A 16,245-nucleotide genomic window follows, 5' to 3' on the forward strand; every position below is an offset into this window, starting at 1 on the left:
GGTGCCGGCGGGAGCGAGGCCTGCGGAGGCGAGGAAGCGTGTGCCTCCCTGAAGGAAATGTAGAAAGCATGGCTGCTCCCGACAAAAGCCTTCTCAGCGAGAGGACGGTGAAGGGGGCGCTCCCTCACTGTCGCCCTCGGATCCGACAGGAACAGCCCGCGAGCACGTGCGTGTTTCCTTCCCGGTGCTGTCCCCACACGCGCGCTCGATACCACTGGCAAGAAACACACAGACACACACACACACACACACACACACACACAGACAGACACACAGACACACACACACACACAGAGACACACACACACACACACACACAGACACACACACACAGAGACAGACACACACACAGACAGACACACATGCACGCACACACACACATGCACACGCACACACACGCACACAGACACACACATGGATCCGGCCCTTCTCCCGCCTGCACGGGTGCCCCTCGCTGGGATGTGCTCCCCTCGCTCCTTGTCTGAGTCCCGCCTTAGGGAAGGGCCGGGCCACAGGGGCCACGTTGGTGAGGGGAGCCCTGGTGCCGAGGGGCTTGGGGACAGGCTGGGGGGGTGCAGCAGAGGGTGGCCTGGCCGGGGTGAGGCAGGCAGCGGGCCTGGCCCTGCCTTTTATTCCGGGGTCATCTGCGGGGTCATCTGCGGGGTTGTCTGCGGGGCCGTGGGAGTGGGGAGTGAGACTTCCATTGTGTTTTGTCCTGGTCCCGTCGCTCTGTTCGTTTGCTCTCACACTCGCTCACCCGCTGAGGCCTCCCCCGGCCAAGCTGGCGCTGAGAACCGAGGACGGGGGGACGCCGCCGGCTCTCGGCCCCGGGTGCCCGATTAGAACATGAGATTCTCGGACACGGACCCCCTGGACTGCCCCTCCGCAGACGGGGGCGCAGGAAGGCGAGCGGGAAAGGGGGCCAGAACCTGCCCCTTCTTGCTGTGTGGCCTGGGGCAAGTTGCTTAAGCTCTCTGTGTCCATTTCCTAACCTGTTACAGGAGGAGCGTGCCGATGGGCGGGCTCCCGCGGGCCGCGTGGGGACCTGGGAGGGCGCTGGAGCGCCGGGAGCAGCGCCCGCACGCGGCCCTTGCTCCGTCGTGGCTCGCAGTTGGGGTTCTGGGGATCTCCTGGGGTCTCGGGACACGGGGGACCACAGATGGAATGGATGGTCAAGGGCCCGCGGCGGCTGCGGGGACAGCTGGCTCCTGAGCTGCTGCCCAGAGCAGTCGCAGTTCGCAGAGGGGAGGCGGGCGTCCCGGGGTCCCCTCTCCCAGAAGCCCATGTGTACCGTCCCCCGGAAGCTTGGCCTCCCGGGCCCTGGTCACTGGCTGAAGCACGAGGTGGCCCCTTGCAGAGCAGGGCGCAGGGCGACCCCTGAGCCGACTCGGGTGGCTGGGCAGAGGGGGCTGCGTGAGGCAGGCCACCCCATCTGCGGCGGCGACCTCCTTCGGCAGAGGGGCAGGGCCGGGGGGGGGGCCGGGGGGGGGGGCCCAGGTGGGGGGCAGGCTGGCGTCCGGGTGGAGGAGGGGCCGGTCCTTCCTGGCGGCGTGCGGCCAGCCACAGCGAGGCTGTGACAGGACCCTCCACGCCCGGAACAGCAGTCGTGTCCCTGGCTTTCTGGGGGCGCAGAGAGGGTTGGCGGGAGCTGGAGCCTGACCTCTGACCTGTGGGTAAGGAAGCCGGGATGAAGCTGCAGAGGAGGGGCGAGGCCCGCTGCAGCTCTGCACCCCTCCCCTGCAGGCCTGGGCCCGGCGCTCCCCCTCTTCCTCGGCTCCCGCCCCCTCCCGGGCTCCCACCCCCACCCGGGCCCGCGCGTTCCGTGCCGTTTCCTTTCCCGTCCCTCCCTCCCTTCGGCACCGTCTGGTCCTCATTAAGGCCTTCCGCCCGCCACTCAGCGCTCGGCCCAGAGGGGAGCTCGTGTGGGGCCTCCCCGACCAGGGGTGGGGGCTCCCAGCACAGAGCCCTCGCCTCTGGCCTCCCCAGAGCAGACGTGGTGTGTGCTGGGGTGTGTGCGGGAGACGTGGCTGCGGCCGTCTGCGTGTGTAAGTGTCTCGCCTTCCTACTGGCTGAGGGTCCCTTGGCTTGGCGTCTGCAGGCCGTGCCCCCGGCGGCTGGGGGGGGAGGCAGGGCCCCTGCACCCACCCAGGCGGCTGCCCTTGGCCTGCTCCCCAGGAGGCCCCCCTGAGCAGGGCCACGCGGTGCGAGCCCCCACTCCCCTGGCCGCTGTCGGACCGCCCCGCACGTCACCCACCCAGGCCACATGCACCCTGACCTCCCGGCTGCTGGAGGGAGGGGTAAGGGGGGCAAAGGGACGCCCACTGCCGGGGTGGTGGGCCCCATCCACCTGCGTGGGGACCCTCCACGGGCTGCGGGGAGCCCCCTGGCGTCCCGGGGTGCTCCCGCGGCCCCTGAAACATGACTCCCTCGTTCCGTCCACCCCGGAGTCTGAGGTTCCCCGCGCACCGCCCCTTCCCACAGGCTGGGAGAGGTATGTGCCCTCGCACACGGAGCCGCGGGGGCGGGGGTGGGGGGGAGCGCAGGGCGTGGGTTTGATGAGGCCCCGGGGAGACGCGCCCCTCCCGCATGTGGACTGGGGGTGGCCGGGCCTCTGCTCACTCACAGGGCGGTGGGTTGCTGGAGGCGGAGGCTGGGCTCCCGCTCCAGAGGGACAGGCAAGGAGGCAGCACCCCCTGCTGGCTGGGCCCGGCGGCCAGGCCGGTGGGTCCCGGGACGGTGACGGTGACAGCAGGGTGACGGTGACAGAAGGCTCGGGAACCTGCCCCGGCCACTCCGCTCATGGGTGCGGCAGAGGGAGGGTTTGAATTCGGGAAGCGGACTCCAGCGCCCCGTCCCGACACCCATGGGCCCCCACGTAGCTCTCTCGTCCCTGCGGCCCAGAGGGGGGCAGCCCCTTGGCCAGGGGCACACAGCTGGTGAGGGGCAGCGTGGGAGTCGTGGCCCCCAGGCCGGGTTCTGTGGCCTTTCGAGGGGCGGGTGGCTCCTGGTGAGGCCGGAGGAGCCGCCTGCTGTGCCCGGGGCTGCCGGCCGAGGGCTGGTCCTTGGGGGGCGGGGGGGCGGGGGTGCCAGGCGCCTGACCAGCGAGACTGCTCACGGAGCCTCAGCGTCTCGGTTCTTTCCTGCCCCCCGCCCCCCGCCCCCCGTCTTGCATGTGGTCAGCATGTCGCCTTCACTGCAGGTGTGCTACGTGTGTGACTAAGCAACACACGCATGTCAGGGTGGCGGCGTGGGTACGGAGCACATGTCCCTGGGCCCTGCGTGTGTGTCGGTGAGATGGGACCCCGAGGGGCCTTCGTGCTGCCGCCTCTGGGCGCCGTGTGCTCACCCGGCCCGAGCGCGGCGCCGTGGCTGCAGGAACGCGGTCCCCAGTGCCCGTGTCCCCGCAGCCTGACCCTGTGTCTGTGCGGCCGCCCTGCCGTCCACCCGTCCACCCTCGCTCCTCCGCAGCCTGGGGGCCGGACGCGAGGGGCACCTGGACCCCCCACCCGCCGGGCGCCGCAGGCTCTGGGCAGGAGGGGGGATGGCGCCTGTCCAGGCCGCCTGCCCGGGGAAGGGGGGTGGGGAGAGGCCTGCTCTCGGGGGGGGGGGGGCGGGGGGGGGGGGGGAGTGCAGCCCGGCTCTGCGGCACCTCGAGCCCTCGCTTCTGGGGGCCAGCTGTGCCGAGCAGCGGGGGCGGGGCGGGCCTGCCGTAAGCCGGTGAATGTGGGATTCATTACCGGAGTCTGGCAACCAGAGAGCCTCACTTGCTCCCCTGAGATGGGATGGGGATGGGTCCTCCTGGAGGCCCAAGGCGGGAGCCGTGGGTGGGGGTGCAGGCCCCGCCCCTCCCCTCCCCCACCGCGGAGCCGGGGCCCCTGCTTCCTCCGCCCTGAGCTGGAATCGCACAGCCGGCCTTCCTCTCTCCTCCTCTGCCCTCGGCCCTGCCCCCTCCGGCCTCCTTGTTGCTGCCCGGGCCTCTCTCGATGGAGGCTGGGGCGGGCGATGGAGGCTGGGGCGGGCGATGGAGGCTGGGGCGGGCGCGGGCTAAGGCCTCCCTTCCCTTCCCTCCCCCCCCCCCCGCCCGTGACAAAGCTCCCACCGCCCTGCGGGTGGGCTGGCTGTGCTGGTTTTGGGGGGGACACCAGGGAGGAGGTGAGGGTGCTGCTGGCTCTGCAAGCCAAGGGGAGTCGGAGCTCCCCACGGGTGTTCGGTGCGGCAGGAGGCGTGTCCGGCGTGGATCCGTGGATCCCCGGCCCGCTCGCGGGCTACAGAGAGGGAGAGAGGCCGCGGGCTGAGGGGCGTCCCCAGCGCACAGCCCGGCAGCTGCGGGGCCTGCGATGTGGGCAGTGGGCCTCTCGGGGGGGCTCAGCGCCCGCAGGGCCGCCACGAGGCAGGCAGGGCGCCTGGGGGGGAAGCGAGGCCTGAGGTCTGGCCTGAGTCTGGGAGCACATCCCTGACCCCTGCACCCCACGACCCCTGTGACCCCAGGAGAGCGGGAATGACCTGGGCTCCCCTGGACAGTAAGGGGCAGGTGAGGGGTGGTTGGCTGCCCGTGGTTCTGGCGAGGGGGGAGGCACAGGCGGCCGCCTGCCCCCCTCAGTGGCCTTGGCCTGCCGGACCCCGTGGCGGCCCGCGCGGCGGCAGGAGACCCCGAGAGCCTGGGGTTGTCCGGGGAGTCGCTGGCCAATGAGCTGAGGATGCGTTTCTGGGGAGGACCTCGGGCTCCCCGGCCCCTTCAGTCACGTGGCCCATTTCACAGGTGGGATAACTGAGGGCCTCCGCTGAGTGCTGGGCGGTGAACCCAAGCAGGCCGCCTCCTGGGCTGGGACCCTCCCCTTCACCCCTCAGGACCCGGGCGAGGGGTCGTAGGGTGATGACCCGGGATGCCCACACCCTCATTGAGTTAGTGGCGAGTGGAAACAAGGTGGCTGGTCAGCTGGCCTGAGGGGCGGTCACCCCGGAAAATCCCCACGGGCCGTGGCGTCGAAAGGAACCCAGCGAGGTGGCGGGAGGTCGCGTCTGTCAGGGACGCGATGGTGAGCGACCCCTCGGCTCTGCTGACTCAGAAGATGCAGGGAGTGTGGCGGCCTCTGGGCTGCGAAAGGCTTGTTCCTACAGCCTCCGGGGGACCAGCCCTGCCGACCGGCACCCCGACGACCGGCACCCCGACGTTAGCTCAGTGCACCGTGCGGGACTTGGGGCCTCTGAGTCCCTCGTCTGCGGGGACCCGCTGCGGCTTCGCGGGAAGTGAGTGCAGGAGGAAGTGGTGCGCCCTCTGCACGAGTTCGGGCGGAGTCCCCCGCGGGTCCTGGGCCTGGGGGGTCCTGGGCTCCCCCCGCCCCCCTCCGTGCACAGGGAGGCCCCCCAGGCGGGCAGGCGAGAAACCAGGGGAGAGGGTCCCCTTTTCACAAACGAAGGTGAACGTGAGGGCCGGTTCCCGCCCCGTCACTGCTGATGGGCCTTTCCTGGGGCCTAAAACCCACCGGCAGCCTCATCGGGCCTGCCCTTCCGGGGCTCCCCTTCCGGGGTGCTGCCTCCCGGGCTGTGCCCCCAGGGCCTGCTTTACCGGGCAGGGCCGCCTAGGGCTCCTTAAGGCTGACCCCAGGGGACTGTTGTCAGATGCCCAGGCCCATGCCAAGCGTTGCCCAATCAGGTGGGTTCCACCTGCCCCTGCACCTCTGTGAACTCTGTCCCTGACGCTGAGGCCTGACACGGGGCGCCCACATCTGTGCGACCCACCCCTGGGTGCCGTCCCTGCCTCCGTGGCCGCCGGGGTGGAGGAGCGGGGGTGGGGGGGTGAGGGGGGCGGTACAGAGGCCCCGAGTGAAGGAGGAACAGACGCCTGTGAATCGCCAGTCCCCTTGCTAAGGCGCACGCCGTGATGAGCGATCTTGGCATTTGACGACCTTCAAGAAGACTTCTTACTTCGAAGTAAACGCTAGGCTCACTGCGTGGTGCAGAGCTGCCCGCTTCCTCCCGGGGCCGCCCCACGCCTGGCCCGGGAGCCAGGAGCCCGCAGGTGCAGGAGCCGCCGCAGGCGGAGCGGCTCCCCGGGGTCACAGGCACCCGCTTCTGGTGTGACTCCGTGACATGCCACCCTGGGCGAGGGCTCCGGTACCCGCGGTGGGCGCACGTGCCCGTCCCCGAGGGTCTGGCCTGGCCTGGACTTGGTCTCAGCAGTGCCCTCCCGTGTGCCTTTCTGTCCGCTTCCCTCCCCGGATGCCGCGTTCGCAGGGTCTTTCCTGCTCGTTAAGATGCACTTTTAACAGACATTCCCCAGCCGGCCGGGGCCCCGCCAGCTTTGGGGCTCACAGGCAGATTCGGGAAGTGGTCCCCAATCAGAGCTCTTTCTGTCCGTCAGCAGCCTCTGCTTCTTCCCCTTTCGCTTCCCACTCAGGCCCTGGGACCGGGAAGCTGGCGGGTGCTCGCTCCCCTGGGCCCCCAGCGTGCGGGGAGGGGAGGAAGCCGCCATACGGAGGGAGCGGCTGCTCGGGCGCCAGGCACCAGGCCAGCCCGCGCACATGCCATCTCTCCGTTCTCGAATTCCGGTGACAGAAGGCTCCCCTCTGACAGATGAGAGAGCCGCTGCCCAGAGATTCAGACGTTGGCCTGGCCCGGCCGGCATGGCTCCGGGACCGAGCATCGACCGAGGAACCAGGAGGTCACGGTTCGATTCCCGGTCGGGGCTCATGCCGGGGCTGCGGGCTCGATCCCCAGTGGAGGGCGTGCAGGAGGCAGCCGATCCATGATCCTCTCTCATTGGTGATGCTTCTCTCTCTCTCTCTCTTCCTCTCTGAAATAAAAAACATATAAATATATGTATTTAAAAAGAAAAAGAAATCTGCCCAAAGCCCTCACACGTGGAGGTGGATTTGAACTCCCTTCCTTTGGACCCAAAGCCCACGCTCCCGAGATGAAACGGGGAGTTTGGTGGCGCGCCTGAGACCCCGAGGCCCTGGTGGCTCACGGACGGGGTCACGGGCCCCGGGGCAGCGAGGTGCTGGCACGGGGACGCCAGGCCGGGGAAGGGAAGGAGGCCAGTGTCCCCTCTGTAAACAGACGGGGCTGCTGTTCCAGCCGCCCCACAACCTGGCGTTTCCTGAGCTCCCGGCGCTGGGAGGACAGAAAGGAGGAGAGACCTGGTTGGGGCGGGTTTGGGGCCAATTCACACAAGCTTCCTTGTTTCCAGGGGTGGGGTGTTACCTGCGCCAGTGTCTCTGCTAAAGGGATGAGGGGTTTCGGGCACCCCTCCCCCCCAAAGCAGGGGCGGGGCTGACACAGCCCTCGGGCCTGGGACAAGGCCTCCGCCCTGCAGGACCAAACCCAGCCTGCGCTGCTCGAGGCGGGCTCAGCTCTGCGGGGGCCTGGGGCCTGGGAACGGCCTGGAGTCGCTCCCCCGGGCAGGTGCTTCCTAAGCCTTTGACTTGTCCACTCACATCGCCCTCCCCCACGCCCGAAGGGGAGAGCGGGAGTGTGCGCAGCCTCCTCCCCGCAGCTGGGTCGTGGCCCTCGGTTCACAGGTGAGTGAACTGAGACTCAGGGAGGGTACGGCCCGGCCCGTCTCCTGGGTCACCCAGCAGGTTAGACGCACAAAGCTCTCGGCTTCCTCCTCCCAGTGCCCCCGAAGATTCCTTTTAATTAAAAAAAAATTTTTTTTTTTAATTGATTTCAGAGAGGAAGGGAGAGGGAGAAAGATAGAAATATCAACGATGAGAGAATCATGGATCGGCTGCCTCCTGCAGCACGTGCCCTGGACCGGAATCGAACCCGGACCTTTCAGTCCTCAGGCTGACGCTCTATCCACTGAGCCAAACCGGCTAGGGCTGAAGAGTTCTTTGTTTTTAAAAAACGTGTGCCAGCCCGGCTCGCGTGGCTCCGTGTTTGAGCGTCGACCCAGGAGCCAGGAGGTCAGGGTTCGATTCCCGGTCAGGGCACACGCAGGGTTGCGGGCTCGATCCCCAGTGGGGGGCGTGCAGGAGGCAGGCGATCTGTGATTCTCTCTCATCATGGATGTTTCTATCTCTCTCTCCCGCTCTGAAATCAATAAAAATATGTTTAAAAACAAACAACAACAACAAAGCGTGCGCCGTCTCAGACAGCGGGCACCGGGGCCTGGCGAGCCGAGCGGCAGACGCCGGGCCGTCCTCGTCCTTCCTGTGTGAGGCGTGGCCACGGGCCTGAGAGCACCCGCCGCGGCCCCGCTTCTCCCGGCCGCACACGCGTGTCGCTGGGCAGCCGTCTTGCATGTTGCCAAGCTGTAGAACTAGGAGCGCGTTGTGACCTTGCTTCTGCGCTGAGGTCATGGGCCCGACGCCTGCGGGTGGGCTGGGCCGGTGGGACCGTAGCGCGCTCTCCTCGGTGAATTTGGGTTGTTGGCAGGTCGTGGCCGTGATAAACAGCGCTGCCCTGATCGTTCGTGCGGCCCCTGGTAACTTAGGGGTTTGGATTAAAAACAGGGTTCTCCCCCTCCCCCCGCCCCACCCACGGCTGTCTCAGGTTAGCATCCGACCTGTGGGCCTGGGCTCCCTACCCCCACCCCCCTCGGACCCGTGTCCCACGAGGCTGGAGTGGTCTGACGTCTGGCCTGGAGCAGGAGCAGAGCTGATGGGCTTTTAAGTGTAAACCAGTGTTTCCCAAACTGTTCTCTGGGGGACCATTAACAAGCATTAGAGAGGCAAAGGGGTTCCCCGGTCCAGTGAGTCTGAGAAGCAGCGTGCCCTTAACCGTTAACACACACCGATGCAGGGGAAGGACGTGCAGCACACCGGCAGCTGCTGTCAGTCTCAGAGGGGCTGCCGGGCAGCAACCGCCAGGTCTGGGCGTCCCGGAAACCTTTGGGGATGGCGCCTGCCGGCGGGTGAGAACCGGAGTCCGGACCGCCGGCCGCGGGGAGGCTGAGGGCTGCCAGGACGGTGTTGGGAGGAAAACCTCGGAGGCTCAGTAGGCGGGGGTCTGCAGTCATCGGACACGAGCTGCATAAGCAAGAGAATAGGCCAGTGGTCGGCAAACCGCGGCTCGCGAGCCACATGCGGCTCTTTGGCCCCTGGAGTGTGGCTCTTCCACAAAATACCACGTGCGGGCACACACGTACAGTGCGATTGAAACTTTGTGGCCCATGCGCAGAAGTCGGTTTTCGGCTCTCAAAAGGAATTTCAATCGTTGTACTGCTGATATTTGGCTCTGTGGACTAATGAGTTTGCCGACCACTGGGCTAGACAATTTAATCGTGTGTGGGGGGCGCGTTCACAGAAAAGTGCGGCTCAGAGGGGCAGTCAGGCCCTAGCTGGCCTGGCTCAGTGGGTGGAGCGTCGGCCTGCGGACTGAAGGGCACAGCCCGGGTTGCAGGCTCGATTCCCGTTAGGGTGTGTACAGGAGGCAGCCAATCGATGATTCTCTCTCATATTGATGTTTCTATCTGTCTCTCCCTCTCCCTTCCTCTCTGAAATCAATACAAATACGTTTTTTTTAAAAAGAGAAAAAAAGGGACAGTTAGGCTTTGGGGTTGTATGCCCCCTGGTTGGGGAAGGGGTGGGGAGGAGGCGGCCGCTTGCTGGAAGACAGATGACTCTGGAAAGATAAGCGGGCGCTTTGGGGAAGGATGGGGGTGGGTAGCTCTGGGACAGAGCCTTTGGGGGAGGGGGTGCGGACACTTGTCTGCGATGATAAGGGTCAGTCACCCCTGGTCGCCGGGAGGCGGGGGGTGGTGACCGTTGAGTTCTGGGAGGCTCTGCCTTTCAACAGACGAGAGACGGCAGGGACGCGAATGCCTTGTGCTCGAGGTAATTTTACGCCACGGCGGCGTGTGCGGCCCCCTCCTTGGCGCCGCCCTGTGCTCTTCCCAGTCCCAGCCGGGCCGCGGGCGGCGTGGAGACCCGGGGCCGAAAGCCCGAGCCCTGCCCGCCCAGTGGGCCAGGCCCCCCCTGTCGCTGCTCAGTAGCAAAAACGGCCCCACCGTCTGCATCGAAGCCCGTCCGAGTGAAGACTGACTGTGTGACGTCCGCGGACTGACTGTGTGACGTTCACGGACTGACTGTGTGACGTCCACGGACTGACGGTGTGACGTTCACGGACTGACTGTGTGACGTCCGCGGACCGACTGTGTGACGTTCACGGACTGACTGTGTGACGCTCACGGACTGACTGTGTGACGTCCACGGACTGACTGTGTGACGTCCACGGACTGACTGTGTGACGTTCACGGACTGACTGTGTGACGTTCATGGACGGACTGTGTGACGTCTGCGGACTGACTGTGACGTACACGCAGGCTGAGGCAGGGCGCACCCCTGGGGCAGCAGCTTCTGTGGGCGGTGGAAGGACTACTGGCCCTCAGCCCCGCTCACCCCGCACCCCGCACCCCGCCTGTGTGTCTTGGAGCATTCAGCTCGTTTTATCGCGACCCCGCTACATCTGAGTGTGGGTCGGTCTGTCTGGGGGTCCTAAGCTGTAGACCTCAACCCGACCACACACTGGAGTCCCTTGAGGGATTTTAAAACTCCAGCCCCTAGATGAGTTAAATCAATCGCTGAGGGCGGCCCAGGCCCCTGCATTTCTTAGGCGGACCAGGCACCCTGAGGACGTGCCCCAGGATTGAGCGCCGACCCTGCCCTTTCTGCCCCCCCCCCCCCCCCCCCCGATCTCAGGCCCTCAGTCCCCCTCTCAGTCCCCAGCCATTTCTTGTTTGACTCAGAACACTACCATTTTAGCTGCTGGGCTTTTGGTTCTGGTCCTGGTTTCAGGGAAGGGTGAGGAGGGTTGGAGGATCGCACCTAACGCCAACCTGGAGCGCCCCCACCTGGCCATCTCCCCTCCTGACACCCCGAGTGAGCTCCCGGCCAGACTCGCTGGGTTTATACTTGTTGAAATCAGTGCAGGGGCTGATGGCTTTATCACCTGGTGAGCAGGATTCTGGCTGGGAGTGTGCCGCCCCAGGATGCACTGGTTGGGGGGGGGGGGGCGGTGCCTGGGCTGCTGTGAGCTGCAAAGGGGCCCTCACCCCTGAACAATAGACTTGGCTGCAGGGGAGGGCCATGCCACAGAGTTCGAAGCCGAGACGCCATCAGTTAATTTCTCAGAAACGTGGCTGAATGTGTATGAAAGGTGCCTGGGAGGGAAGAGGCGTCCTGACAGCGGGTGGGAGGAGCCTTCTCAGAAAGGAGGAAATGGGGCCTCTCAGTTTCACAGATGATCGATCTTGATCTTGAGCCGCTGCCTTGGAGACTCGGGCGGCGGTAAGTCAGCCTGGCTGGGGCTCCAGGTTAAACAGGAAAGGGGGGCCTATCTGATGGAGGACATCCTGAGGGCTTCCTGGAGGCGGTGACCTAACAGAGCGGATTTTAGATGGGGTTTGGGAGGCAGCAGGCCCTGAATGAAGGCCGTAGGGTCCTCAGAAAAGAGCATGCTGAGATGTGACTGAGCTGGGGAGGGGGTCAGGACCAGAGATGTCAGCTGGGAGGGGGGGTGATGGCTGAAGCCGGCAATGGAGGTGCAGACGCTGAGAGGAGGGGAGAGGAGGCTGCCCGCACCCCTGCCTTGGGGGAAGCGGGGAGGAGGGAGGGTGGTTAATGCATGTCCCACGCTGCCCCGAGGTCGGGTGGGGTGGAACTGGGTGTGGGCGGTGAGGGTTTTTTCAGGAGCTGGGGTTCAACAGGGCGATGGGCAGAAGCCAGACGGCGGAGGTTCCGCAGCGAGTGGGTGGTGGGAGCCGGAGGAGATGCAGACCATCTGTCGGGGGGCTGGGCTGTTCCGAGTTGGAGAGAGTGAGCGTGAGCGGCTGGGGGGCGGGGGGGGGGGGGCGCTGGGCCAGGGCCAGGGGCGGGGCTTGCTGTGGAGATGAGGGGGAACCCAACCGCTCTCCTGCATCAGGTTGAAAAGGAACCGGGAGAAAGAGGAAGATTTACGCCCAATGTGACCGCCCCCCCCCCCCCCCCCACACACACACACTGCAGGGCCGGCACCCGGGGCTGCCAGCCTGGAGCCTGGGGCTCCTCCCCGTGGGGGTGTGGCTGCCCACCTCTGCCCGGAGCCGCAGGTTCATGCCCTGGACCCGCCCGGGCCTTCCCCTGCGCCCTGTGCGAGCAGCCGCAGGCCCGCGTGAGGGAGGGATGTTTGGTGGGAAGCGTCGCTGCGTCCCGTGCGGTTTGCCCGGGTGGGAGGGAGGATTGGCGGGGAGCTGGGCTCTGTGCTCACACCCAGGCTTTGGCCTGGGGACCAGGACGGGCAGGTGTGTGCCGTGTGAGTGCGAGGGCGCAGTGTGAGCGCTTCCCCTCCTGCTCTGCCGGTGTGGGGGAGGCATTGGCCATCGCGTGGGTGGTGACACCTCAGTCTGTGCTCCTCTCCCAGTGGGTCCCAGGGAGGGGGAGCCCGAACCCCACACCCCCCCCCCATGGCTTCCAGGGCAGGACCCTGCTGCTGGACTGCTGACCAGCGGGGTTGCTCCCGGGCAGGTTAATGGCCTGCAGCATCCTTGTTAAGGACGCCAGGGGACCCCCTTCCCCCCTCATGTCAGCCTCTGACCCGTGCGGGGCTTCCTCTGTTTGGGGGTGAGGGTCCAGCTCAGACTGACATAGACCGGTTGGGGCTGGGGGTCTCCCCATCTGTCCAGCAGAGCCCCAGCTCACGCGGCCGAGGCCGGGCTGCGGGCCGCCGTTTCCTGTGGCCGCTGGCCTCGAACAAGCTTATGCTCTCCCAGTTCTGGGGGCTCCGTGTCAGATCGGGGTCCCTGGGCTCAGGCAGGGTGGCCCCTCCTGGCCTTGCCCAGCGTCCGGCGGCTGCTGCAGTCCTGGGCGCGGCCACAGCCCTCCACCATTGCGCCGCACCATCACTTCTCCGCTGTCTCTTCACGTTTCGCCTCCTCGGTGAGCCGGGGTGCTGTCCGCGTCCCAGGCCTGGTCCCACCTGCCGCGGAACGTAACACGTCCCAGGACGGGGCACGGGACTCTGTTGTGTCTCAGGGCCCTCTGGCTTTTTGTTTATATTTTTATTGATTTCAGAGCGGAAGGGAGAGAGAGAGAGGAATATCAGTGATGAGAGAGAGTCATCGACTGGCTGCCCCCTGCACGCCCCACACTGGGGATGGAGCCTGCAAACCGGGCCTGTGCCCTGACCAGGAATCGAACCGTGACCTCCTGGTTCATAGGTAGACGCTCAACCCCTGAGCCATGCCGGCCGGGCTCGTTTTAAACGATAAAACAAGACAAACTGGCTCAAAGCGGGGAGGATGCATCAGGTCCTTACGTTCTGTGCGCACACACGGGGTGAGTGCACGGAGCGCGGAGTTTGCTGTGAGCAGCCCTAGCACACGCGCCCTGGTGTGCAGCCGTCACCGCCATCTGGTGCAGAACGTGTTCGCCCCCCAAAAGGACCCTCTGTGGCCCCGAGCAGTCACCCCTTCCTTCTGCCCCTCGGCAATCGCCTACCTGCTTGCTGTCTCTGGAGATGGTTTTTAGTGGGTGCGGTTCTGTGTGACAGGAAGGAAGCGGGCCAGCGCGTGGTGAGCTGATCGTTGGAAGGACGTGCGTGTGGGGAAGCCGGTGCCCAGGACCCCTCAGCTCCGTAAGGGCTGTTTGCAGTGGCCCGGATGCCGGCCACACGCCCTCTCCCCCCTTTCCTCGGGGTCTCCGCCTGCATTTCCTCAGTTCTCTCGCTCTGTCTCCCTCTCTCCCTCTCTCTCTCTCTCTCTCTCTGTCTCTCTCTGCAAATGGCCCCTCTCCGTGTCCTAACCCCCATGACCTCTAAGTCTCCGGGCCCTCGACCCAGAAAGTTCCTGTGTCCGTGCTGCGGGGGAAATTCCAGCCGCCCCGCCCCGCCACCCCTCTCGCACAGGCCTCACAAGTCGTGTCGCTGGGCAGCCTTGGAGTGGGGGTTCCTCCCGGCCCGAGCACCCCGGGCCAGGTGGACTGGGGACCCTGGGGAAGCTGGGTCGGCAGCAGCAGGAGCTGACATCCGTGGAACCGTCTGATTCCTGCTCCAGGAAGTGCATTTCGTAGGGGAAGCTCCGTTCTTCCTGGCGGTGGAATCTGAGATCAGCACCCCCAGGACGCCCCCTGGAAGGGGCGCTGTGCCGTGGGGATCAGGGCTCCGTGGGGATCAGGGCTCCGGCAGCAGCCGCCGCTGTTCCGGGGCGCTGTGTCCTGCACCGGCCTCCGTGTGGCTGCACTGCTGGTGGGTGGGGTGCGGCCCGCACAGAGGGCTCCAAGGCTCCAGCGTGAACCGGCAGCCTTGACTGTCGGAGTACCATGGCCTCCGGCCGCACGCGGCTCCTGTCGGTCCCAGTTGCGAGGTGCCGTCCGTACAACACACTTCTTAGCACGGAAGGAGGCGAGAGTGGCACGCCTCTCAGTGTTTACCTGGTGACAGGGGAGTTGACGATACGTTGGCTCCCTGAGGCTAAGTGAATGTGGGAAAGGGAATTCACCTGCTTCTTCTGACGCTTTAATGTGGAACCTTTAAAACCACGGCCGGGGCTCGCCTTGCTTCTGCCGGAGGCTGGCGGGCAGCTGCCCTGGCTCAGGTGCCCCGAGACTGACGGCAGCAGCCACCCCGCGTGGGGGGCGGGACGTGGGACAGCAGGGCCCTCAGGCCTGATGGGAAACCTGCAGCTCCTCCGGGAGCCCTGGGGTGGGGGGGTGGCCAGCAGGGTGGGCAGCGCCTCGGTGGGTGGGCCAGTGGCCTCTGGGGAGCAGCCGGCTTCTGAAGACCGGAGGGCAGACCCACTGGGCGCAGTCAGCCTGCTTGTGTGGGTGCTCTGGGGCCTCACCCCCCAGCCACATGGGGGAGCTGGGCATGGGGAACCTGAGAGTGGCCGTGGCCGTGGCCGTGGCCGTGGGGGCTGGGCCGAAGTTAATCCTCCAGGAGGCGGGAGGACCAGCCGCTGGCCCGGAAACAGCCTCCCAGGTGCCCCTCTGGGCTCCGCCCCAGGCACGTCCCCGGAGCCAGCCCCCAGGAACTCCCATGGGAGAGTCAGCCTGAGGCCGCTTGGCCACGCCCAGGCCTGGGAGTGACTCACTCACCCGGGTCAAAGGTCGTGGCGGGGGGTGGGCCGGGCCCTTCCCAGCATGCAGGCCCTGCCCCAGCAGGGTTGCTCCCTAGCTCCCTCCTCGGGGAGCCCCTAGCCCTTCCTCCCAGGGGTCCCGCTCCGCGCAGGGCCTGCAGGGCGGGAGGAAGGAGGAGGCTGACTCACCGCCCGCCCTGAGGGGTTGGAGGAGCCGAGCCGGACTGGGATCCGGGTTCTGAGGCTCCAGGAAGAAGAAAGCTCAGGGTGAGCTGGCCCCCCCCGCCCCCCCCCGTCCCCGCCCTGCCTCCCCGTTCCCGTTCCTCTCCCGGGCAGGGTCCCCTCCCCCACGGCACCCCTCAGCAGTCGGGGGGTGGCGGGGGCAGCCGGCTGGCTGTGCTCTGACCCCTGGAAGCCTGGAGCAGCTCGGCCGCGGGTCTGGACTTCATTCCCGGGGAGCCCTGAAGCCCTGGGGAGCCCCTGAGAGCTGAGGTGTGTCATAGGGACTGGTGGGGGGGTCAGGACCAGGTGTGGGCACATCTGGGGTGCACCTGGCCAAGGGGAAGCACGGGGCGGGGCGGCAGGGAGGGAGGGTGCCCGAGGGCATGTCAGATTCTTGGCAGCACCCAGCACCCAGCCGGGGCGGGCCGGGGGAGGGGCCCAGGGCTGCAGGCACCGGCTCCTGGCAGGGCCGCCAGGCTGGGCTCCAGGTGAGCCACTTGCCCTCCTTCCGGGAGCTGTCCCTGCGGCCATGGCTCCGTCCTCCTGGGGTGACTGGGAGCCCCTTTCCCCGCCGGCCCCCTCCTCCCCGCTCCCTCGCCCTGCCCCTCGGAGCCGGCTCTCCCTCGAAGGCAGTCCCTCCTACCTCTGCCCGCGCTCTGGGAGGCTCCTTGTTCCGAGGCCACAAAGCCCCTTTGATCCTCTGCTCGGCTCCGAGCCATGTGACCCGGTGGGCGGGCCGCACTCGCAGGCAGCAGCCGGCGCAGCCCGACGCGGCCGCTGGGTGAGTCCTCCGCTCCCTTTGTTCCCCCAGCCTCGCACCCGGCGCCCGGGCCCTCAGGTGTCCCGGCCCGGCCGTCGGGCAGCCCCGGTGGCCGGTGGTGGGGCCAGGAGCAGCGGCTGCCTGCCCCCTCCCACCCTGGCCCAGCCGGTGGGACAGCGCCGGCCGGAGAGGGGCGGAAGGCAGGAGCTCAGTCTCCACGCGGGGCCCAGATTCTCGGTCTCCGGCAGAAGAAAGGGGCTTTGTGCGGCAC

General features: G+C 66.9%; 1 protein-coding gene across 5 annotated transcripts in view; it reads left to right on the top strand.

Annotated features, from left to right (window-relative positions):
* The window catches only part of SEPTIN9 (septin 9), a 124,040-nt gene that overhangs the window by 87,907 nt on the left and 19,888 nt on the right, over nt 1-16,245 (top strand). The window contains exon 1 of one of the 5 annotated variants that reach the window (XM_028130486.2): nt 15,064-15,259. The exons of 3 other annotated variants lie outside the window; for them this stretch is intronic. The gene's annotated coding sequence lies outside the window, so the exon portion shown is untranslated. Of the gene's footprint in view, nt 1-15,063; nt 15,260-15,975; nt 15,996-16,245 lie in introns of those variants that run through there. One more of the 5 variants, XM_028130487.2, reaches the window with a different exon arrangement.

Source organism: Eptesicus fuscus, chromosome 20 (genome assembly GCF_027574615.1).
Source record: "Eptesicus fuscus isolate TK198812 chromosome 20, DD_ASM_mEF_20220401, whole genome shotgun sequence".
In the NCBI taxonomy this organism is placed as follows: Eukaryota; Metazoa; Chordata; class Mammalia; order Chiroptera; family Vespertilionidae; genus Eptesicus; species Eptesicus fuscus.